This window comes from Cardiocondyla obscurior, linkage group LG05 (genome assembly GCF_019399895.1).
Source record: "Cardiocondyla obscurior isolate alpha-2009 linkage group LG05, Cobs3.1, whole genome shotgun sequence".
Taxonomy (NCBI): domain Eukaryota; kingdom Metazoa; phylum Arthropoda; class Insecta; order Hymenoptera; family Formicidae; genus Cardiocondyla; species Cardiocondyla obscurior.
Window position 1 is genome coordinate 2,132,986 of NC_091868.1, and position 24,322 is coordinate 2,157,307.

General features: G+C 43.8%; 1 protein-coding gene across 3 annotated transcripts in view; it reads left to right on the top strand.

The window, feature by feature from the left end:
* The first annotated feature begins 221 nt into the window (after positions 1-221).
* LOC139102525 (neural-cadherin) overlaps positions 222-24,322 on the top strand; it is a 177,076-nt gene continuing 152,975 nt past the window's right edge. For all 3 annotated transcript variants that reach the window (XM_070656470.1, XM_070656469.1, XM_070656471.1), the window contains exon 1: positions 222-369. The gene's annotated coding sequence lies outside the window, so the exon portion shown is untranslated. The remainder of the gene's footprint in view (positions 370-24,322) is intronic.

Consider the following 24,322-nt stretch of genomic DNA (forward strand, 5'->3'; position numbering starts at 1 on the left):
GCCCGTGCAGTGACACGCCGCTCGAATTTCGCGGCGGTCACCAACGCCGACGGATCCGGATATATACCTGCTCGGCTCGCCTGTTTCGCCGCCTGGCCTGAGCGAGAGCGAGCGAGCGAACGCGCTTGTTTTCCTGCCGGGGTGGTTTTCCGGGGGTGGAGGTTGCACGTACACCGGGGAGTGTCGCAGGTGCAGAGCAACTCGACGCGCGGGAGGGTGGCGTATACGCCGGGGGCGGGGGGGTGTGCGGGAAAGAGTGCGTCCTCGCACTCCTGCGCAACGCCAGAGCACCGGAGTCCTGGTCGGGAGGAGCCGTTCACTTGGGCCGCGCACAGGAAGATACGCTACAACACCTGGCTGGCAGACAGCGTACGTATCAAAATCGCTACCACCTGAGGGTCGCGCGCGGATCCGGCGTGGCGGTGCCGCGCCGCGGCCTCTCTCCTTAGGTTCTCTCCTACACCCCCAAACAGGTTATTGATTTTGCCGAAGTAAGGAGGCACGGATGTGGCCCGTACGCCCTGCGACCTGCTCTCTTTCACCCTCGGTGTCCTCTCCCTCTCTATCTTTCTCTCCGTCGTGCTCCGACCCATCATCCGCCACTATCGCCCCTATCGTCGCTTCCGTCCATTCGTCCGTCTGACCGTCCGTCGTATCTTCGTCACGCGACTTGCCCTTGATCCTGCGTACCTCTGACGGCAGGTGGACTTACATGATCCTTGTACACACACACATACACACACATTCATCGATACGTTCCCTTTTTAAAATACGCGTAGCATTGCTGTGTTGCATCCCGCTGAAAGATACGTCGCGACGTTATTTCCTTATCTCCAGTGCATTTATAATTTCGTCTCCAAAGGAAATCGTGACATTTGAGATGATGTAACCGAGATACACCGAAGACGCGCAGTGTGTACCGAGTTGCACTTTCGGTTGATTTATTGGCGCACTTGTGTCAAGTTCGCGGATCGGTGATCGCACGCGAGAGAATTAAATTTGATTCATCGCGAATCGCGCATTTTCGCGCAACGAACATTCTTACATAATCGCAGTTGACGTAATTGTTGACACGCTTGGGTCAAAAAAATATCACGTTATCTCGCAGCATCTTTTTCCGCAAAAGTTCTCACGTTCTTTATCTTACGTGTAATGATTTATTTCTCAAGATTTATACACGCGTCTTAATTAATTAAATCCCATTAATTACAAAGAATCGATGTACTTATTACTTAGCTAGCCGTGTATATTTCATATAACTGTGAATATAATCGTTCTCTCTTCTGTTCCGAATAAATTGAAATTTCTCTTGCGTTGTAAATTTTTTTCGTTCTATCAATAATTGCTGGTATTACGATAAACTTTTGTTTGAAAAACTGAAGCGAAGCAGTGCATTTATAGTCGATATTTTGCGTCAATTATTTAAATTGCGATTTAAACGAGACTTCTAAGTTTCGAGGAAAATTTATTGCATACGTGGTTGGTATTTTAACAAAAAAAAGGCCTTCAGTTTTATCGACTGATATTGCCCTACGCGAAATCTCGTATAGGGTTACTGTCGAGTGACCGCCCGGTGCATTCAACTCTTACGTGGCTTCGGAATATTGATATTTCAACATTTTAATTATCTTTAATTTCGCTTCTTCACGCCTAAACGAGAGACGATACGTATTTCGTGCCGTCAACCATGATGGCTGCTCGACGTCTCTTTCATTCTTTTTGACCGGCTCGATGAGAGTTTGAAAAAGATTTATGACTCCTCACTTCTCATACTTTTTTCTTTTTTTTTTTTTTTACTCTTGAAGTGATATCGCGCGAGCGATTTCTCATTGTCGGGCATGCTATCGAATAACTGTACTTAGGAAATATCATTAGATGACTAACTAGAACGTTTCGCTAAATAAAATTGTTTTTTTAATTCTTTTTCTTTTTTTTTTATTAACGCTTATTATTAAATAAAATATTGTCGCCTGTAATACGATGTCTTCCAACTAAATGTCAAAATATACATTAACATTATTCAACGTACTCAAAGCGTCTTGGTGAATTAAATTCCATTTGCAAACGCACGCATTTCCCTGATAATCCATCCCGGAGCGGACGGGTTTCGCGCGTCTCGAAGCGGATTCGCGAGTTAGCGCCCTGACGTTCTCGCGACACGCCGTGTCAACGAACCTCCGTGACACATTGTTGCGGAGTAGCGTGACCGTATACTTCAGACAGCAGGTTACGAGCAGATTCCAACTGACACCGGATCGATTCGCCGCGAGGGTACGGGGGAAGAGGGCGGAAGGAACTTTTCACGGCGGACGGTCGCAGCGGGGCGGTGTGGTCTTTCGCGAAACCGGCAGGCTCGTAGTAAATCAATAGAAGCCACGTGAACCCGCGACGGACGATCGTTCTGTCATGCTCCGTGAAAGGCCGCGCGACCCCGCGAATTCGACGGAGCAAACGGATCGATAATAATTCGGCTGAGGCCGGCTCCGAGAAGGATTTGACCCTTTGAACTCCGGACAATTTTCTGCCCCGGTACTCGCCTCCTTACCCGGTTAGTCCCGTAGGGCTGTCATAATACGTAGGGGAGTGCTGCGAGCTTCGGCGAAAGTAACAGCCGCGCGAAAGGCTCATTTGCCCTGGGCAACAAATTTTTTAAATAGCCGGCCGAGGAAGGGAAAAAAAAAATTTCCCAATCGATATCGCCGCGCGGATAATATTAAAAATATACCCGCCGCAATACCTTTACGTAATCGGTCGCAGCAGCACGTTTCGTTTTTCTTTCCCTTCGGCCCTCTCCTCGAGAGCCTCTTCTTTAATGGGATCTTGATAAATTGTTACTGCGCGTTATAATATTTAATACATTATTTCAACAATCGCGTTCCGAGGATACTCGCACTCGAGGTACGATAAGCGGACAAATTTTGTTATTATCTTGCATCTGGAAGAGCCAGCTCGTCGACGTCTAATGTCGAATAATTGTATACCGCCATCAATCTCGCGTTATTTTTCCCAGCTTATCCCGGATCGTCGAAAATACATCCGACGCGATCTTATTTGGATTTATAGAGACGAGATTTCTCGAATGAATAATGAACTCCGCGCAGCTATCGAGATATATACGTTCGTAAAAACAATTCGTTTTAGAAACACCGGCGCGTCGATAAGACTTGAGAGATGCTGGGCGGGCGACGTGACATTTAATACCATCGTTAAATATCTTGTGAATTAATTAAGGATTGTACGGAATTACTCAAAGCGCGGGATATATCAAATAAATAACGCGCGTAACGTTTGCTCGTACGATTTTCGACGGTTAATTTACAAAGGAGCTATTCAGCGATGTTAACATTAATCAACCCGGTCGACGGACATTCCGGATTTATATGTATAATTAAGCCGCCCTTCACTTCCAACCAGGCTCGCGTTCCCCGGCTCACGCAACTATTAAAATAACGAACGATCTATTACGATCAAATAAGAACAAGTTGCCCCGACCATATTTCGAGCCGTTTTTATCTGCAAATCGCAACGGAATCACATTCATCACTTTATACGCCGCGAAAAGCGTTTGAGGAAATAAAAACAAAACCGGAACGTGGAATAAATATCTATACGTGATTATATTAAAATACATAAATGTATAAATGTTATAAATAAATCTGTGTGCCAAATGTTAACGCGGGAAAAGGATTTGAATCGAGCCTCGAATAAAATAAAATAAAATAAAATAAAAATATGCACGTAAACAAACGTTATTTATATAGCGATTTCGCGTGCCGGCGAATATATCTCGCTGTGCATATTCGCGATGTTCGTCAAAAAACCGCAAAGTCCGCGGGTCTTCGAAGAGGGTTCCACGATGAAAATAGATCCCTGGAGCACATCTGCCGCGCCCGGCGCATCCGGGAGAGGCATCGCAACTATTTTCAAAATTATTTGGCACACCGCGGCGTGTCAGCGGCATGCCTGGAATACCTGTCGCAACGTGAAAAAAGCTTCGCGAGCGGTCCAGATTATATCGCGAGATATCGCGCGTTAATATTCCTTTCACCGGCCGTTGAAAAGCTCGGGAGTATTCGACTCCCCGACAGTTGACTTGACCTTTTTGTTAAATCTGCATTTTTTTTTTTTCCTTTTTTTTTCTCCATTGACAGTACACTTTTCTGACGAGACAGACACGTCCCCGAGCGTGCTCGATATTACGTTCGCGCGAACGATAACCCCGCGACGCGCGCGCGAGACGTTCGCTTTAACGACAAGCGCGGATAAACGCGCAGTCAGTGCCTTCGGGTTAATCTCGAAATTGGAGTGATTCGTATAATTTCGTCGCTTTTGAATGCCCCGCGAAATAGGATTCATCTCTAAATTCCCGGCGTGCGTCCCGCCGGGGGGAGGAGGCCGGGGTACGGTCAATAGTCTCGAGGTATAGCATCGCGACCGCAGTAACTATATTCCCGGGCGCACAATTTAATTGCTTTCGCGGCGTCGCAACGTGGATTTTCGTCTCTCTATCGCTCCCACCGGTTTCTTTCTCTCGCATTTTCACGTTGATGAGATCCGAACGAAAGCGACAGCGAGCCGCGGAGATATATAGCAACGTCCGCGACGATGATCCGCCGCTTGATGACTGCACCGGTCGGGCACTCGATCGGGAGGGCACAGTTAATTGCTTTCGTCCTATCGAATCACTGATCGTTATTTTTCATCTCGCGCGCGAGTCTCTCCTCTTTCTCTCTCTTTTTTTCTGCAAAACCGGTTTATCAATACAGCCTAAATATCTAAAAAAATGTCAATAATATCGAGCTACAACATGACCAAAGCCGTCGTGACATTAGGAAGTAAAAAGCGAATTGCTTTCGACGCGAGAACGAACGAAATATAACACAATTTTATGTACTGAATTACCTGTACGACTGTTTATCAAAATTATCACGCGTTTCTCCTCTGTTCTTTTACTTTACAGATATCACAAGATGAGATTCTTCAAAAGTCCAAGAGACAAGAGAAATTCGATGTTAATTATAAATTAATTTCGAACAAATAATTTCGATTAAAATTCCTAACAAACCGAGCTATTTAAACGCTTAATGCTATTGAGTTTGAAAAAAAAATAGCGCATACATAATTAATTATTGATAAAGTTTCCCGCCGCACAAAGGGCAGCCGAATCCGAAATTATTAACGTCGTTGAATAATGGTAAATACGAGACGCCGATGCGAACAGATAGTACCCGCATTAATCCAATCTATAAATATTGAATCCACTAATTTCAGAAATGAACATCGGCGGTCGTGGAAAGCGCGCGGAATGAAATTTAGGTATTTCGAATATCGCGTTTTGATCCACCATCTATTCATCCGATAAAGTACGGGCCGTGCTGGGGAAACTATCGATATTCCCGGGCTTCAAAGGCACAATTGTACACGATTGTCGCGATTGTAGGACGTATCCATATGCGCGGTATCATCAGTCATATGATATAAAACTGCCAGGCGTAGCGATACGTAGGTATGCCCGATTAATGCCCGGTCTCTTCAATCAAAACTCAGACCGAAATGCTAATACCTAATATGGCCGCAACGTATTTTCTAATAGCACCGTAAAGTAAGGCCAGCGCGCAATTAAGTGAATTAGTGAAGTTTCGCAATTTATCTAGTACGGTTAATTGGGATAATTGAGAACTTTGGAAAATAGGGCGATGCACGGTGGCGCTCTCCCGCTAATTAAATTAACAGTCACACTTCTTCCCACCCTGGTAAAACCTTTCTCGATTATTTTACGGCTATTGTTGAATTTCTTAATTTGATTGTCGCGCAATCGTCGTATCCTCACGTTGCGGGGCTTCGTCCCCGACTTTTTAAAGGCGCGCTCCGGCGTTCCATTGAATATTGTGTTGCACACGTACACGCTGACGGCGATCTAAATTTATCCCGTCGCCGTTGTATACGCATTATACTCGACGTTCTTACATCACAGTCCATCGTACGCGGCAAATCGGACAAAGCTCGGCCGCCTATTATCTCCCTGGCTCCTCTGACTTGCGCATTACGATCGCCGCGATACGAGCCGCAAGTTTTACTTCGACGTACAATACGATACCTAAGCGAGCAAGGAGACCTGAAAAGCGATGGCCCTCGCGTGTACTTTGTGCATCTGCGTTACTTATTAGAGCATTCGAGTTACCCGAGATCTCCGGGCCGTGTGATTATTCAGCTATTCGCAATCCCGGCCCGTTTTACCTCCGGTAATGAGGCGCTCCCGGACGGCTGGTGCTTTCGGGGAAACCTCCGCGTACAGAAATTTCCCGGATAATATCGTAGGACAACGCCGATGAGGTCCAGACGCTGCAACCGCACGGCGGCGGCCGCTAATTGCGCTCGTCGCATCAAAACAAAGTCGCCGGTTGCGATTCACCCTCGGGCGGTTTGCGAAATGAGGTCAATGACCAAGCGGCCGCGGCGTAATGTGGAAGCCTGCCAGTGTCCCGAAATACGGCGGAAGTACCCCCCCGGTTCGCGGGTCAACGTTTTCCAAACCGACCGTACGTGCCGCACCGGTGAAGTTCCGGCGTGTTCTGCGCAGGGCGAGATATTCATCGGGGACAACGGGCTTCGATCAGTGTTCTTAGACCAATTTAGAACGTTGTATTAGAATCGACGCATTCGATAGAACGGCGTATGCACTTTTCACCGTGAATTTTCGAAACGCCGCTGAGGCGGAAAATTAGAATTCGGCTAACACACGTCGCACGCTTTAGTTTACTAGGTCACTGAGAATTAAAATTAAAACTTTTAAAAGCCCGTTTTTTTTATCTTTAATCTATCTTAAGAAAAACGACGAAAAGAATCTATTTTTTTTATTTTTTTATAATACCGACTCGGTCTTTCGCGGCTCAGAATTAAACCTTAATTTTTTTTTAAATAAAGTAATACATTTAGTAAAAATATTCTGTCCTCCCACAAACGTTGATAAATTCATGGTTGTTATTTAGTCGCCATTTGGCGTTCTAAAAGTACGTAACGCCAAAGTTTCCTGGCACAATTACAGCAATAAAAGCTTGGTTGCAGAAAAATATCAGCCGGTATGGAAAATCTTAATCCGATTTCTGACGGCGGTGGACGCACGCGAGACTAAATGTTACCACCAAGTGCGCTCTTTTGTACTTGAGAACTCGTGAAAATCGTGACGCCGGAGCAAATGACCAGAGAGAGAAAACAGCGCGGCACCGAGCGTCGTGAAACGCGCGGAATTCAGAACGCGTCTGCGTTAAACTACATACACAATGTTCAGATGACAGCGATTGTTGTATACGTTACAGTATTCCGCACCTGGTCAGTCAATGTAAACTATTTTCAGTTCAATAAAACGGGAAGGACGGGCAGAAATGCAATATACGAGACGCGAAAAATGTCGAAAAATCACTACCTATCTGGATTGAATTATTGTTCAATGTTCTATTTCGCGTTGACAAATATAAACGTAATATATTTTATTTCCTTTCCTTTTTTCTTTTTTTTCTTTTTTTTGTCGAACGAATTGATAGAGCTAATCATGCGGGATAGACGCTTTTGAGATACGTGCTGCGGGCTCATCTGTCGGTCAATAAATGATGGGTCCAGCTATTCTTAACGTAGTCGATGCTTATCGATCGCCCGAGATGGCTTCGCCCTACAAATCCCGCGGAACCTTTCGTCTTCCATTGCTGCTAACTCGTATTGAAAGTTCTCTCAGTTTCCAGTTCATTTCTCAGTTAGCCCCACCTCGCGCGGATGGGGCTCAACGCCAATTCCGTCATTTCCTTTTTTTTATTTTCTGTTGCTAGTGGTATCGCAGACGGGACTCTTTAACATTTGCGTGCGGCGGGATTTCTAAACCGTGGCTTATGTTAGATCGAAGTTCACGTACGTCTCGCGGTCGATTCGCGGGGAAACGAGAGTATGTATGTACGCTTGGCCGCAATTACAAGGTAATAACATCGCGACCGTGCAAATCTGAAAAGGCTATTATAATTCCTGGAAAGAAATGTGAAATTGCGACACAAAAATCGGCCGCTTCCGATTGAACCGTAAAAATATGCAGCGTTCCACACGAGACCGTCGATACAGTCGCAAGTTCGCAAAGAACTTTATTTGTAAAGTACGCAAAACGTATGAATATTATTAAATATCTTTCTTTCATATTCTTTTTTTAATATTAATAATAAAATTTATTACGAGCAATTAATGATTTTCAAACAAAAAATTTAAATAATATTTTACTTTTAATTTTATTTCTATTAATTTTTTGTTTTTAATTTCTATCAATTTCTATAAATAAATTCTAAGCGACAGTTAATGATAATTAAGTTTACGAGACACAGGATGGAAAGAAGTCTGTCACTTAAATTCTTAAGAGCAAGTGAGTATAAAAATAAAAAGTTCTTGCCGTTTATCCTCGTTAATTCGTGACTAGTCTGAGAGAACAATATCACGTATGTGATATCATGGTCTGGGTTAAGACCTCGTGAGATCAGTTAAGGGTTAATTAGAGTTACCGCAATATAACGTCTTCGAGTTTAATTCTTGCGGCGTTAAGTATTCTGTCATGCTCAAACTGTTAATACTATGAACGGCGTTATTAAGTATATCAATTTATCTTAACAGTATCTACAAGCACGTTGATACTGCATGCGGATAGCTTCTGCGTGTAAAATATTCGACACACGTTGGAAATGATACCTGTATATCTCGCGTGTGTTTAACGCATTCGCTTTCGCGATTAAAGTAAGATTTATAATGCGTCGACGTCTGTTTCGAATCAACGTTAAAAAGTTCATTATTATAATTGAAATTCATTCATGTTTCGTTCCTCTTGTAACTAGCGTCCGCTTTCGTTAAAGCATAACCGAATATAAGAAATATATTATTTCTTCCCTCCAGTGAAATATGTACGATGGACAAAACGTACGTTTGTCTCATGAAAATTTTACGTCTAGAATCGGCCGTACGTTTGCATTAGTACTAAACCACTTGTGCTTTTTCGACCTAACGGCAGGGATTACCCGCCGTATTACCGCGATTGTTAGCTTCATTTCTTTATTCAAAAGTACGGTGAAAAATTAACACGACGACGTTGAAATAAAACGCGTGATCTCCGCGGGTTTCTTTTTCCGCGACTCCGGACATGAATCGCGTGGCGTTCGCTCGCGCGGACGTCCATCCTCGATTTTTTTTTTTTTTTTTCTCAGTTGAGGGTGAGCTTCTTCCATCGCGCACGGAGCTCGCGCAGCCTCCCTGTGACGCGGGGTAAAACGGCACGAAGCAGGACACGCCACCGACCGACGGCACCGCCGTGATGTCCTGAAATATGCAGCGCCGGCGTCTGACGTTTGTCATTGTTCGTGCGGCCAAGCTAGCTCGAGTTATCTCCGTGCGAGCGTCGCGTTCCACCCGGTGTACCGCGCGATTCCTGAGGTAACGTCACCGCGAATCGGGAACGAAATTTACATAGCTCTCCTCGAATACGGCCCTCGCCCTTTGCCGCTTCGTCCCGCGCTTCTCGCGCCCTTTCGTCGCGCTCGCTAACGAGCCGTGGAGGAGCCTTTCAGAGGCGCCGGCACGGCATGTCGGCCACGGACCCCTCCGTTGAGAGGACAGCTTCCGCCAAGTCTTTTCCCCGCTGCATCACGCGCCGGAAATGCACCGCGCGAACTTTGAGGACCCCGTTACCGCGAAATGGGTGTTCCCGCGCGGGTCTCGCGCCCCGGCCCCGCCACCCCGTTACGTCTAATTCGGGTTCATTGTTATTTGCGCACGTGCGAGACTTAAATTTTCGCCGTACGAGATGCCGATGGCCCCGAGTGCGAAAACGCTTCCGCCATTTCGCCGTTATCGCGTCTGTTCACGAGCGAACTTTCATGCGGGACTTAGGCGGTTAGACAGTGTCGTGAGTGCGAATCAGAACTTTCTACCGGTGACGGTCTTTACCCCGCGATTACCTGCGGAAAATCGAAGCGTATTTCGAGAAACCTGGACGAATCTTTTCGTTAATAACCTTTGTGTTTTTTTTTTTTTTTTTTCTTCTGCAAGATTAAAGTTCAAACTGTTATAAAGAATTTATTTGTTCTATCAGCATTAAAAATCTACGTCCTCGATTCAGGTCGCGAAAATACGAAACGATTTTCAATTTAATTTTAGTTTGTCGAGCTAAGGCGAAAGATTTTATTATTTATTTTATATTCTCTCCGATATTTTTACTGAAATTGTATCGCGGACTGTTTATGAGTGACACGGATAAGCACATTTGCTACGTATCATTATAGTAATTCTGATATCATTCCGCTATTATGTAATATCGGAATTCGATTTTGTCGCCTTTCTTGGGGCATATCAGTTCTTGGCAGGTAATCGCATTCGAAATCTCTCGTGTCGCATCCTACAAATAACTTTGAAAGTTTTATGATACGAATAGATCGCACGTTATATTTCGCACCGTAAATATCTCAAAATGTTATAAATTTTAAACGAGAAAAATGTATTTTATTTATATGTATATGTATTTTTTTTTGTATATTAATTGAAAATATATTGTTGTATATGCAATTATGAAGTTTTTTATTGGCGCCGTAAAAGAGAAAGAGAATAAAACTCGGACGAAGCAAGATAAGTTTTCACATAATGCTTGCGCAGTCAACTGTAACACACACGATTACATGCCGCGTAGTTTTCTATGTCTTCTCCGTCTCCTTGATAAATTGGAGACTTTTCCGCTTGTAATGATTATTAATGAGGGTTATGAATCTTGGTGATTATTCGGTAAAACACGGATGTAGGAACATACGGATAAAAAAGCAGCATTATACCGTGATGGTAAAAAAGGCGACCGTTTGTGGAAACATTATGATTTAACGTGTAATTTTTTTTCCGCGCATACCGCGAGAGGAGCAGCGACTGCCACGTCTTGTCGCGCAAAATTTAATTCTCTTATCACGCCGGAGTAATTATTTTTAATAAAATAAAATTATCATCCAGTAAAAGATTCTAATTTATTCAACGGCTTCAATTACGCATAGTTGATTCCTCGTGTTGATTCAAAATCAACGTTCTAACGATAAATTAAACCCTAATTTTATTCGAAGACGCCCACAGGCTCGATGATCTCCTCAGGCCGCTCCTTCACTTCGGATATTTGCATTCTCTCGACCTTGATTGAGAGTGAACTCCGCGGGATACGCGCTAACGCTAAAAGGGCCGCGCTGGGCCACGCATCCATACTAATTAGGAGAGCGTCCGCACGCAGGCCAATAACGGGCCCAGGGGTGCCCTGTCGCCGTCGAGGGAAATCTCTCACCACTCTCGAAGCGTTGGGTTCTCGTTGCGCGGGTCGGCAACACAATGTGCAGGGGTGAACGCCGAGAGGGGAAGCACAACGGGGGCAGAAATCGAAGCGGGAAGATCGGGCAGTTATGTGGGGAGGGCGCAATTTCGTAAATAGGAAATAGCGACGTTGGGATCATTCTAAGCGCCTGAACGATTCAATCGAACAATTTTATAGCCGGCAGCTGCGAATCTCATGCGACGGGAGATGAGAGAGAAGAGACAGACATAAAGATAGAAACGGAGATAGAAACAGAGGTGGAGGTGAAAGTGCGCGGATAAGGGAAAAGGGGGGGTTTTAACTGCTGATTAAGCACCGCCGAGGATATCAACCATCGGCGGTTATCTCGCGGGCGATTTACGCGAGCGAATAACGTCCCGACAACCGCCGTGACGACGTAACGCTTGTTTTATCACTGCCCATTATCGCCGTTACTTACTCGCGTTCGTTCGTTTAAAAGGTGACGGTGAGACGCAATAAATCCGGCATCGGTTCTAAACGAGTCAATTTTGCCGGAACATCGTCAAGAGAATTGTAATTCTTGATCGTTCAAGGGACGATTTGCTTATTGAGCCATTGCCGGATTACACCGATCAATATGGATTAGAATGAATATTACAGTCGTCACTTTTTTAATACAATTATAAATTAACGAAACAAAGTTTATTTATATTTAATTCTAAAATTGGTTTTTTTCTTTTTGTCTTTTAATTAAATTTTTTTTTCCGAAGACTTTAACTTTCGTCGCTTCGCAAAGATAACTTCGGTAATTCTGTGCTCCTGATCGGTCAAAGAGAGTCACGTTGAAATTAATCACGCAGGCTCCGCGATGAAAATTTAACGTGGCTGAAGCCGGACAACATTGCGTCGGCAGAACGTTTATCGATCTCGTCGCCAAGGGAGAACGCATATTTCGTCAATGGCTCGCGAATATCGCGAAAGTCACGAAGGTAGAAACGACCTATTCACCGTGCTTAACGTCGAGGCGTATTTTTCGAATTAGTCGCAGCGGGCATTCATGTAAATCACCGAGCTGGTACCGCGCCGCTCGGATTTTACATATCCGCCGTGTGTTATGGTGTTAGTCGCGCCATATGGTGTCGACGGAGAGCAAAGGGTTACCGTCGGCTCTAAAGAGTCTGAAAGCCGGACCGCTCGCACTCGTTCCTTCACTCGATTGGCTTCTCGAGGTCATTACACAGGGTGTCCTTGGTAAAAAAAAAAGGAAAAAAAAAAAAAAGATTCCGGGACTCTTTTGTCCGGCCCATCGAGACTCCTTACACGCGTTTCGTAGTCTGGCATACGCATTTCCGCGGTTTCTTCAACGACGTCTGTCGCGAACGGTGCCGAGGCTATTCATTTCGACAGACAGTGACGCGTGAATGTGAAGACAGAAGGTACACGGGCACGGCGATGTTAATGACTCGTTGCAACGCCGTTGTCATCGGTCCCCTTCGCCGTGCATAATGCACGCAACGAGCCGACGCAAGGTGTTGCAAAATATTTATTCAAACGCGCACCGGCGTGTTTCTTTGTTCGCGTACTATCGCGAAATATTTGTTCGGATATATTTATTAATTTCTGAACGAGAAAGTATGAAACGAACGGTTATACAGTTGTTCGTTACCGTGTTTAATCAATCCGAGAATTATTTAAAATCATCCGCCGTATTATTACCGTAATTTGCGAGAAATATTCTTGACGGGGAAAGCGAAACAGGGCGGAAGCGAAGTTCGAAACAAGCGTCGCGTCTCACCGGGATCTTTATCGCCTGAAGAATTGCAAGGCATTACGCTTTTTTAAGTCCCGCACGAATTTTTCACCGCGCAAATCCTGTTACGTGTACGCTTTTCGAGCACACGTCGAGCGACAGCTTATCCAGCTTATACGACTTTTCAGACGGGTCTAAAAAATATATCGAAAACCGAGAAATACAAGTGGGTCACTGCATCGCCAGCTTGATCCACTTTACTCTTAATGTCCTCGCAATATTGCTCAAGGAATAAGAAGCCTGGCCAATGTAGATGCGGGATGTTTTGCGACGACACGCTCTCCCGGTTTCATCTATTTCTTCCCGGTGTTGAAAAGCCAGCAGTAATCCAGCGGACGTTTACTTACATCGCCGCGGTTTGCGCATTTTCCTTTTACGTGCGCGCGCTAGGATTGGACTCCCGTTTAGAAAAAGTTGCGTAAATGTTACAAAATGTGCCTCGTCTAAAGTTCAAAGGCCGCCAACTATTTTTACACAGTCATTTTTACGTCGCGGAGAGAATATCGATCATGTGATATTGAGAAAATGAAAAAGAAGAGTATTACGTAAGAGAGTAAAAAAAAAGAAAAAGAAAAATTAAAATAAATATCATCGAGAATTGTACGTTTTATATTAAAAAAAAAAAAGAAAAATTTTATAATGTCTTTAGAAGACAATTACGTTAAAATTTGAGGCGTTATTTTCATCCGTCGTCTTTTTATCAACGTGCGCGTAATAAAATGAGCGCGTAACAAAATCGAGGTGGTAGATTTAAACATTTAAATGAAGTAATAGCATTAAATTTCGTGCTCAGATACATCTACGTATACAAAAATCATTTAGCGCGATAACGAAAAAGCAGAACGGGGCACACGTAGGCGAAGCCTCGGCACGCAATTTCGTAAAGTCATTTATTCCGTTACGCGACAATATATTTTTCACCGTTTGAATTTCGTATATTTATATATATACATATATATACGATGCCTCCGCACGCTCTCTTTGAAATTCCGGCATATTTATTCCATCGAATGGAAATATTCCGTCGCGCATCGGAAAATCGCGGAGCGCGACATTCGAGCGGACACGAAACCGTACCCGACTTTCCACGAGATCGAAAATTTTAACATAAAATATTTATGCCGCAAACAGAAGGTACTGCCTTTGAGATTAGACTTGGACGTAAATGCGTATCTCAGTGCCAAAACCAGACGGCTGAGAATGATATATGCGTGAATGCGCGTACGTGCACGTTCTTCCCATCTTTTCGTATCCGAAATGATTTATGCGTCCCGTTCGGATATCCGTTCATTGATTTGCAGCTAAATTATAAATTGAATTTAACCGCACTTCAACCGCGACTTCTCCAGATAAAGCTACGAGTTCCACTAACGATCTGTCCGTCAATACTTTCTATCCAAAGGTGCGAGAGAAAGAGAGAGATAAAAGGGGGAGGATAGAAAGAGTAATTATATTCTGAATTTACCAATTAAAATTAAACTTGTTAAATCCATTTTGAATAGAAAGCGCGGTATAATGGCCAGCAGACATTTGGAAAACGTGAAATATATATTTTCTCATGAAAACAATACAAAAATTCACACGGAGTTTACAAGCGTGTTTATATTTGTTTCAAAGAGTTATATTTCATAGTATTTATCCAAAGGAAAAAAAAGAAAATTTTTTCCACAACGTATTTTTATTAATTTTTTTTTTTTTCTAGAAAAAGTGGAATAAAATCTTTGATAAACATATTTGTAAACCCAGCCGTTAATGTTGACGCAGATCAAGCGAGATAGATTAGAGCTACCGAGTAAAGCAGATATAGAATAAATTATAGCGTGCGGACGAGAGGGCCGTTGAAAAAAAATGGTAGCGGGTTAAAGATTAACGTATCGATCGCAGTATCAAAGTAATATCCCGAGACGGCAATCTACTCTGGTGGTATAGTTCTCTTGACGTTCTTCCGCGCCTAATGACACGGCTTTGCCTATACATCTGCCAGATCCCAGCGTGTTCATTGATTTAGAGAAGATGGTCGGGTCGGCCAATGGCAGGTTGCTAACCCGTCGCGGATATCCTTCCATCAACATTGCACGACAACCACGACGGCACCGTTTTGCAGCGTAACAATGAGACGTATTACGGTACGCGCTATACGTGTTAATCCTTCGAGGCTGAAGATAATTTCGAAAGCAGAATCGATGTCGGATAACTCGTCGACGTAACGTGAAGTTTCGTCAATGTTATTCCGTGTAACAATAATCGTGAAAGTTTCGTAACAGAAACGTTCGGAAGGCGAAGATAAGCCATGGTAAAAAAAAAAAAGAAAAAGAAATTTATTTCATCTTTCCATTAAGCTTTTATCAGCGTGATTATGACGAACATTAAATTTGAACCCGGACTAACGTCGTATTTACCAAAAGAAAGCACCGACATCCGGCGTTTTTCCGTGCATTCCCTAATTACCAGATGTCGTGATCCCCAGTGTTCATCACTCACTTGGTCATTACGCGTGCCGGCGTAATTTCACCCTCCCTCCCCACCCGATCTCGCGTTACACAGCCGTCCGAATAACGCGGTGTGATACTCCAATATACCTGCCGCGAGGAGTACACGGTGCGTCGAAGGATTCGATACCAGCGCGAGATATCGTATGTTAGAGGCTTTTTACGCGACTCACTTTTTCACGATATCGCCGCGGCACGTCCGCGTGTCATCGCGTTCGTAGTTCGCGGAAATAAATGGGGGCTTTCAGCCGCTGGCGCAAAAAGTGGATTCGACTCTTGTGAAAACGAGATTCTCGGATTCTTTTTACACGTACGCGTCTGTGAGGGAACTATTATTCAGTGACATTTCCACGCGCCGCCGTTTCAAGACGTACTACATAAACATACGCGCGGTAATTTTTCTCGCAAGATTAATATACGCGCTTAATTGCGTTTGAGATTCGTAATTTTAATAGAAAAATTCGCGCGAAAATTCATGCTCGATCGGCTCTTGCGCGGGATAAAATGTATATCGAAAGATAGAACGTCCGGTTGCTTTGACGCAGGAAAAAGTAACTGTACTAAAAGATTGTTGAGAGCACCGCGGACCTGATCCGATCCATGTCACAAAGGTGCATCAAACGTTATCGTCGGTATAAAGATATTAATGTTATCGGGCCGATGCAAAGGACTTGGCTTCGCCGACGGAAAAGCGATTCAAGACGTCTCGCTAAATGCCACAGACGACGCGATACGCCGCAATTCGAGGGAGAGAAAGAACGGCTTGCTCGCGAAGCGACTCTAATGGCAGTCAGACTGTGCTCATGGCAAAAGTGCTGGTGCACAAAAGTTTTAAACGCCATCGTGACGGTAAGCCGCGTCGAGGAACCACCGAGGGAAACTTCGCGGATTAACTGCCGCTGGCAATGATACAGCGTCGCTAAAGAGAAAGGGAGAGAAGACGAGAGAGCGCAGCGGCGACGAGGGTGGTTTCAGACGCATGCAACCGCTATCGATTGACAACCCTCGACCCCACCATCGCCGCTACGCCATCACCGTAGCCACGCTACTACCGCCAGCACCATCTCAGGCCTCCAGCAGCTTCCACCAACAGCCTCGGAGTTTTTCTTTCGACTTAAATAACCGTCACTTCTTTTACCGTTCCGCTTGCATTTTTTCTTTCATTTTTCTTTTTCTTTTTTCTTTTTTTCCAAACACCTATTAAATCGCACATCATACCGCATATCATTTTGTAACATCTGACCGCTCTCCCGAAAGATTTAATTCCCGAACAAAGTAAATTTCGCTTCTTTTGCTTTTCTCCCTTTCTCTCTTTTTTTTTCTTTTTTTTATTACTCTTCTCTCCCGTATTTCAACAGATTCGTTCGCTACCTATTCACCTAGCTCGCGTCTCTTTCGAGGGGGTATGTTCGCACATTTACAGTCGCATAAAATTGTTATAAAACTCGTACGTGTAGAATTCTGATCGTGCACGAGAAGGGAGAGGGGGAGGGGGGGGGGTTTAATTCCAGCGGGAGATAAATTTCGCCCGCTTTGTCTCACCTTTTCTAACGGCGCGGCCCTCCCGCTTCGGTCGTATCTTTAGAATTCTGTCGCTTCAGTCAGCTAGTTTCTGCTCCTCTCTACGGCGCATTCTACCGCACGCGTGTTCCTTCGACCGGGGCGCGTTTGTCTCCTCGTTTGTCGGCCCTCCTCCACATCCGCTCCGTCTCGCGACGCAGTTTTACCTCCCTCGCGCGTCCTCTCGTCTCCGTCGGACCCCCTCGTCTCACCCCTCCGTCCCTTTCCGCGGTCTCTCCACGCCCGGTGTGCTCCGGAGTGCCATCCCCGCTGGGAGTTTGTCGTCGTCTCGGTCGACTCTCTGTGTCGCTGCGGGATTTCCGCGAACCCCTGTTCTAACGTCTCTCTTATATCAAGAGACGCCCGAAGTGCCGACGTGCGAGACGAAAAGAGACAGAGCGCCAAGTTTCGACCCTTCCACGACCAGCGAGAAAGAAAAGAGAAAGAGGAAACGAAAAAGAGAACGAAGGCGAAAGGGCGAAGACATTAAAAAGGGAGAGACGGAGATAGTTAGACGACGAGACGGGGGGATATCAAACGATACGGGAGAAAGGAGGATAGACATATTAAAAGGCAAAGTGCCAAAGAGGGAATGAAAGAACGGCAGGAGGAAGCGAGGGGGGGAAAAAGAAAAAGTACGCGACGCGGAGGAGCTAAGTGGAGAAAAGGGAAGTACGAGGAACGCCAAGGGAGAAAGAGGGAAATGGCCGTCCTCCAAAGGCGGCGGCCGAAATATTTTACGAGCTAAACTGCGCCGGCGGCCTTTGCCCGCGAGAATCGATGTGCGAAGATCAGACGTCGCGACGGGAGTGGTTTCTGTCTCCTTCCGCCCTGACGTCGCCGCCGCCGCCGCTATCGCGAACGGTTTTCTCTCGCGGTCTTGCCCGACGCTCGGAGAAAGTGAGAGGCAGGTCCTGACCAAGAGAGAAGCAAGAAAAGATGCTTTCCCGATTTCCGATGGTTTTTCTTCCCTTAAACGCGAAAGGTCGCGCGGACAGACGCTGCTCGGCGCCGACGTTCCCGAGACCGGAAATCGTAATTATCGAAGGAGATAAGGGGTCAGGGGGGGAAAGGGAGAAGAAGGGGGACCGAAAGCTCACCTGAGTCAAAAGTGGAAAACCTAGTTAACCGAACGCCGGCGGCGATCCGTCGGGAAAACTGCGTTACCAGTTACTCGGCCACGATGCGTTTGCGCCCGAGTTGGAAAAGTACGGTCCAGAATAAACTACAAGGTTTGATTTTCGCCCTCCCCCCCTCCCACCACCCGCGGTCTCGATCAACAAAAGCTAAATATTGCCGCACGCGTCTCTCGGTAAGCATCGACCAGATGTACTTCAGGCGCAATTAAACACACGCGAAATAATTGCGTTAAGCCCTCGGCTTTCACGAGTTCACAACAGCCGTGCGGTTGACAATGAGGAGGAAACGCACGGCTGCAAGCCGCACATAAATCAGTATAAAGTTTGACCGTGCATGAAGGAAGAAGTTATACGAGGTGTAACTTTTGAGTTACGGCGAGGGCACTAGCCATAAATGGGATATACGAGATACCGAAGAAGATTGAACGGAAATACTGGATGATAATCCACAATCTTTGCGGCGTATGAATCGTTACGAAGCCGTCTTTCTTTGCCACGGTGATTATTATCAATTTGCTAAATATATCGACTGTTCACTTTGCTAAATAAATAAAATTTAATAACTGTCCGAATAAATCGGAAAAATGTGTACGGTATCTTTCCGCGGCGAAATCTGTGATCCAAAATCAGTCGAAATTTTAAGGTTCCGAGGAAAAGTGTGTCAGCAGTGACTGCGCAAGCAGAATTCAATTCACGATCGCGGAGAATGCCCGCCGAATTTTCTGCTGCTTTCGTAGTAATACACTTTCACACGTACGAAATCTCATATACCCGCATTCCGCCATTTTCTTCCACGGGTCCCCCATTTTATCGTCGAGTTTTCCTTATCCGGCGCTATCAGGATTTGGCTTTCGTCGCAGTGAAAATCCGTCGACGATGGAAAATCGGTTGCGCACCGCGCTCTCTACTGCGGATTATCCGGAGAAAGCACCGTGCATTCTCGATCGATCCCGCAGAATTATGCACCTCACAGCTGGCATCGATCGGGTATGCACGAAGATAAACACGACGATGTACTAACGGAGAAAGACCGAAGATTTGTTACACCGAATATTTCAATATCCCTTTTCTATCTTTCTTTTTTTTTCTTTACCGTGAATTTCCCCATATCAGTGGAGAGAGAAAAAAAATTATAACATTACCTATCGAAATACGTTTGAGATAATTTCTAAATTATTCAGAGCCACGAGGAGCTACGGGACTTGAGAATTTCATGTCGGGTTATCACAATGTTATCTTGTTTCAAGGGATGAATGAAAGGAAGCGCAGATAACTTGGAACACCTTGTATATCCGTTACGTCCGTTACTGCCGATTGTCGGAGAGATTTGCTCGTCAAGTTTATCGGAAATACCTGCGAACTATCTCGCAGTGATCGCGGAACGTGTACGGAGTTCCTTCGAAACTAATGGTCCCCGACTCGCAGAAGCACGCGGGTCTTCATTATGATATTTTAGTAGAATCTATGCTGGTATCTCATTCTAATGATGCCGTTAGAGATACGATCACCCGGAAATTTTCGAGGTAAATGTATCCGTTTCTCAACCAGGCGGCAGGATAAATTAATTATTTTTTTATTTTCTCTTTGCTTTAAAATTGCTCGAAATATCACATTATCTTTTATTGTAAAAAAATTAAAAAAAAAAAATTATTAAGTTTAATAACTTTATCAAATTTGCATAGTTCAAATAATTATTTAAATGCAACTCTGTCATTATGAAATTATGCGATAGTGTTTTTTTTTATTTTTTATTGCTCGAAATGTTCTGTGATAATTAGCACCATTGTCGAATGACAAGTGCTCTCTAGAAGCAATTACGGCGAGTTACGCGGTGCCGTTAATGTTGTAGCTAATTAGCATCGAGTAACCACTAAAAAATAACTAATTTGCTTTTAAACTTTGTGAAATAACTCGACCCGAGCGTTAAACGTAAAAGAACGTACACTTCGACGAAAATAAAGTAACAAGATTAATAAGAAGTTCACATTAAATAATAATCATTTCGCAAAACGATCGGCGCTCAAGACGCAGCGAACGCTAATCACGATCGACTAATTCAAAATCAACCCTTAGCACGAGATTTGATATTACGCGGAAATTCAGTATCAAATAATGCAATAGGGATGCGAAACGGGCGCATAGCGTAATAGCCGTAATGTTATACATAACTCGCTTGATTAATCCGTCAAGCAATTAAAACGTCAGATGCAAGCGCAAGCACAGGCGGAGTCGCGCTCCACGGAGACGAATGTCGCAGGGGAGGATACGTCAAACGAAGATAATATGCCGGTGTACATAGCGAATTGCCGTTTCCACGGGGAGCGAAAGAGAAAAGAGAAAGGCCGATCGAAAGTGCCGCTCTTTGGCGGCGGTTATCTCCTTTTGCCGTTCATCGCGGCGACTTGTGTCGATAAGCTTGCAACCCCTCATTAGTCCCTGTCCAACGTCAAACACGAACTATAGTTGCGCGTTTACCTCCCCATCCGTTTAGTCGTCATCGGTTTTTTCTTTTTTTCTTTTTTTCCCCGCCCCTGTTTTTTTTTTCCGTCCATTGCTTTTTTCTCCCGTCGTGTTCTTCCCTTTGTTCGTCACGACGAACATTCCGTCGTTGTCCAGACGGCCGCGTCACTTTCTCAGAAAGCATTACGTAGCTCGTTAGCATGTGCTCTCCCCGACCTCTTAATTGGCTCAATGGATCTCTTCACGTTCATCGCTAATCGCTGACACGAGAGTGCGACCGTACTCCGAAAGTACGCTCTCTCTCTTCGCGGAGCACATATGTGTGACAGTTTTAAATATAATATTCGGTTTTCACGAGGATATATTTACTTTAAAACGGTCGGATTCAAGTCGAATAAAATATATTTTATATACAAAAATATATATATAAATTTATTCGCGTGCGATATTTTGAGTGTCGTGTCGACGCAGAATGTTATCACGTTGGAGATAAATAAGTCAACAATTTTCAATTCTAAATAAGCGACTGTTTGTACATATAAAAACAGAATCCCACTAAATTTCGAGATTGCTTTTCTTCAAATTAATTAATAAAAAAATAAAATAAAATAAAATAAAATAAAAAAATACCCCAAAAATATTGTAAAAAAATTTTAGACATCGCATTGCGGTGCGGTTTGCGAAAACAAAAAAAAAACAAAAAAAAGGGTTAAATAAAATATCACGTTTCTTTAACAGGAAAAATTTTTACGCGACTTCGGTTGTTCGTTCTGTGCATTGCATGCCGATGAACCGAGGAGTTTGTTTCCGCGAAATGTCAGAAATGAGTGCCGAGGATTCGCTCTCGCAACTTGACGTGGCAGACGAAAAGATTAAAAGGCCCCCGCCTAATCCCCGAAGAGAGGATCACAGAGCTACGCGTGCACGAGAAAATATCACGCGGGCGGTCTTTAATAACAGGCCGGATCGCTCTCCTTCTAATACTATCCCGCAAACAGCACCGCAAGCGGTCTTAAATTATCATCTTCGCGTGCACGTGCAAAGTGTTTGTTAAACGACGCGTACGGCACGTCAATTTTCACCGCCACGAAAGTGTATCCTTCGTATACCACTCCGATCTACGTTCCGCCGCTTGATCATGCACTATGCGCGGTGAGGCATTATACTTTACTCGGACAATCGCTTCGTTACCTTCGAAAATGATCGTCTCTTTAATAGATAGAAACGTCAAGGAGCGCGACTCGGCTTGTTTTCTCATTGAAACCTCTTAACCCACCCCTTAAAATTGCGGCCACCTACGACTTTAAAACGTAACATCTTAATTTTCTTTTCCACGAGGCAAAATGTTCAAAGTCGCGAGTCAGAAGTTCGATATAATTTAAAATAACGCTCGGGTTTGTATTAAATACTATTCAAATTAAATGCTCCAGTTAATAATTAAATTATAATTAATCGCAGAGAATTTATGAACATTTAGAAATATTTCATAAAGAGCAAAGAATTATCGATTTTAAACGCGCGTCCCGAAATAGCTTCGTGCGACGTCGCGGGAACTAACCGACGTGTTCGTACTGCAGTCCCACGTCAAGTTTTTTAAACCGAGGCTTCGGATGGAGCTTTTAATCCGCAAGTTCTTGACCCGCTGATTGGTTGATTAAAATCGTCGCGGCATCAGAGCAAACACATCGCCGTCAGTCACATCGGCTTTTTTTTTTCTTTTTTTTTCCGCGACGATGTTGCCCTACAACCAGCTGGTTTACTTTAAAATTGATACTGACGTTAACTGACGGCTTGTCGATTTCGGACTGCATCGCCCATCCCGTGCGCTGCAACTGCCTCATTTCATAAGCGCCGATGACCTCCCAATGCAAGCTGCATTCGATCGGCGCTACCCCATTTTCCGATACCTTTCTCTCTTCTCTCTTTCTCTCTTTTTCCACCGCGGTGAATGCGGCATCCGCGAATTTTTGCTGCGGTAAAATTTTTAATCCGCGTTCGCGCCCCGCGGTGTCGAATTTCGATATAGACAAATATTGATTCGTCGTGCGTGGAATAAAATGTAAAAAAAACTTTTGTCGAACGACAAATTCTTCCGTGACTCGGAGGAAAAAACTTGTTTTCGAGAAGCGCCAAATAGACTGCCAATGCGTCCCCGCTATGTTTGCGCTTGTGATCGAGATAAAAACTTAATTTTACATCAACAATTTAACAGTTTATTACAACCGTCGAGAGCTTTCGGCTAAGTATCTTTTTTTTTTTTTTTCTTTTTTATTGAACATTTGAAATAGTAATTTTTAACTGGCCAAATAATTTCCGCCTCGTCTATGTGTTGAATCAGAGGTAACCCATTCAACGAAACGGTCACGTTGATTCGATGTGTAACAGTTAACCAAACAGTCTGGGTTTATACGGCCGTACACCGAGCCGAATAGTGATGCCCGATTAAAATTCGTATTCCTAGCAATTAGCGTATATTTTTCCTCGACAATGCCAACAGTTGCCTTCTAATTGCGAGTAACACCGAACAGCCGTAATAAATGCGAGCGCGCGTGCAACTACGGCTCTATCGATATAATCAAATTCGCTAAATAAAACCGCCGACAATGTAATTTAAGCAGCTTTTATTTCGAGCGTGATTTCCCACTCCCGCATGTTTATTTCTATATTTTCCGCAATTTTTATACGACCGTTATTATTTCGTCATATTTTCTAACATTGTTAAAAAAATACACGCGGGTAGATTTCTCCGTAAAATTTTATTTTCAACCCGTGTTTGACGTAAAACAACGTGCATCAAACAAAATGCAATATATAAATATTAATTTTAGTATTCATGACACACAACGCAATGTACTCGTAATTACATATTTACGTTGATTAATCATGTATTTAGTGTATCGAATAAAAAGTATGTCAATTTAAATATAAAATTCAACAGTTTTTCGCGAGAGAGAGAAAAAATTGCATATTAAAATGTTGTCTTCAGTAAATTAATATTTAGCGATAATTGATTGATCAGCTGATCGACTGCAAGAACTTTTTTTTTTTCCCTCCCAAAAGTAATTCCAATTTTTTAATAAATGGTGATCAAAGTTTGTCATATGTCGGCGCAGCAGCCGCGGTAATTTGCGAATATACACACCGCATATATCGTTTAATATTTACAACGGCAAACAGCGATAAATAAATGTGGTCGTATACAGTTCCTTCATGTTTTCCAATCATGGCGTAACGCAGATTTATTTTAGTCGCTTATAGATTCGAATAAATATGTACTTTATGTACGTTTAGAAAAAAAAAAAACTTTAATTGGTTCTCTTTCCCTTTTCACGCGACAACAATTCTACACAGCAAAATAAAAAAATAAAAAAATAATTGTCCCTCTGAGTGAAAAATTAATTCTCTGTTAAATAATTATTTTAGTAGTTTTGTATTATTTTATAAATTACGAAACTAATTTATTTGTACGTAATTAATTATAATGTTAACGCCAATTAAGCTGTATGTCTTTACGACGTGAGAAAATAAAGTAGATGAGCAAGAAATGCTT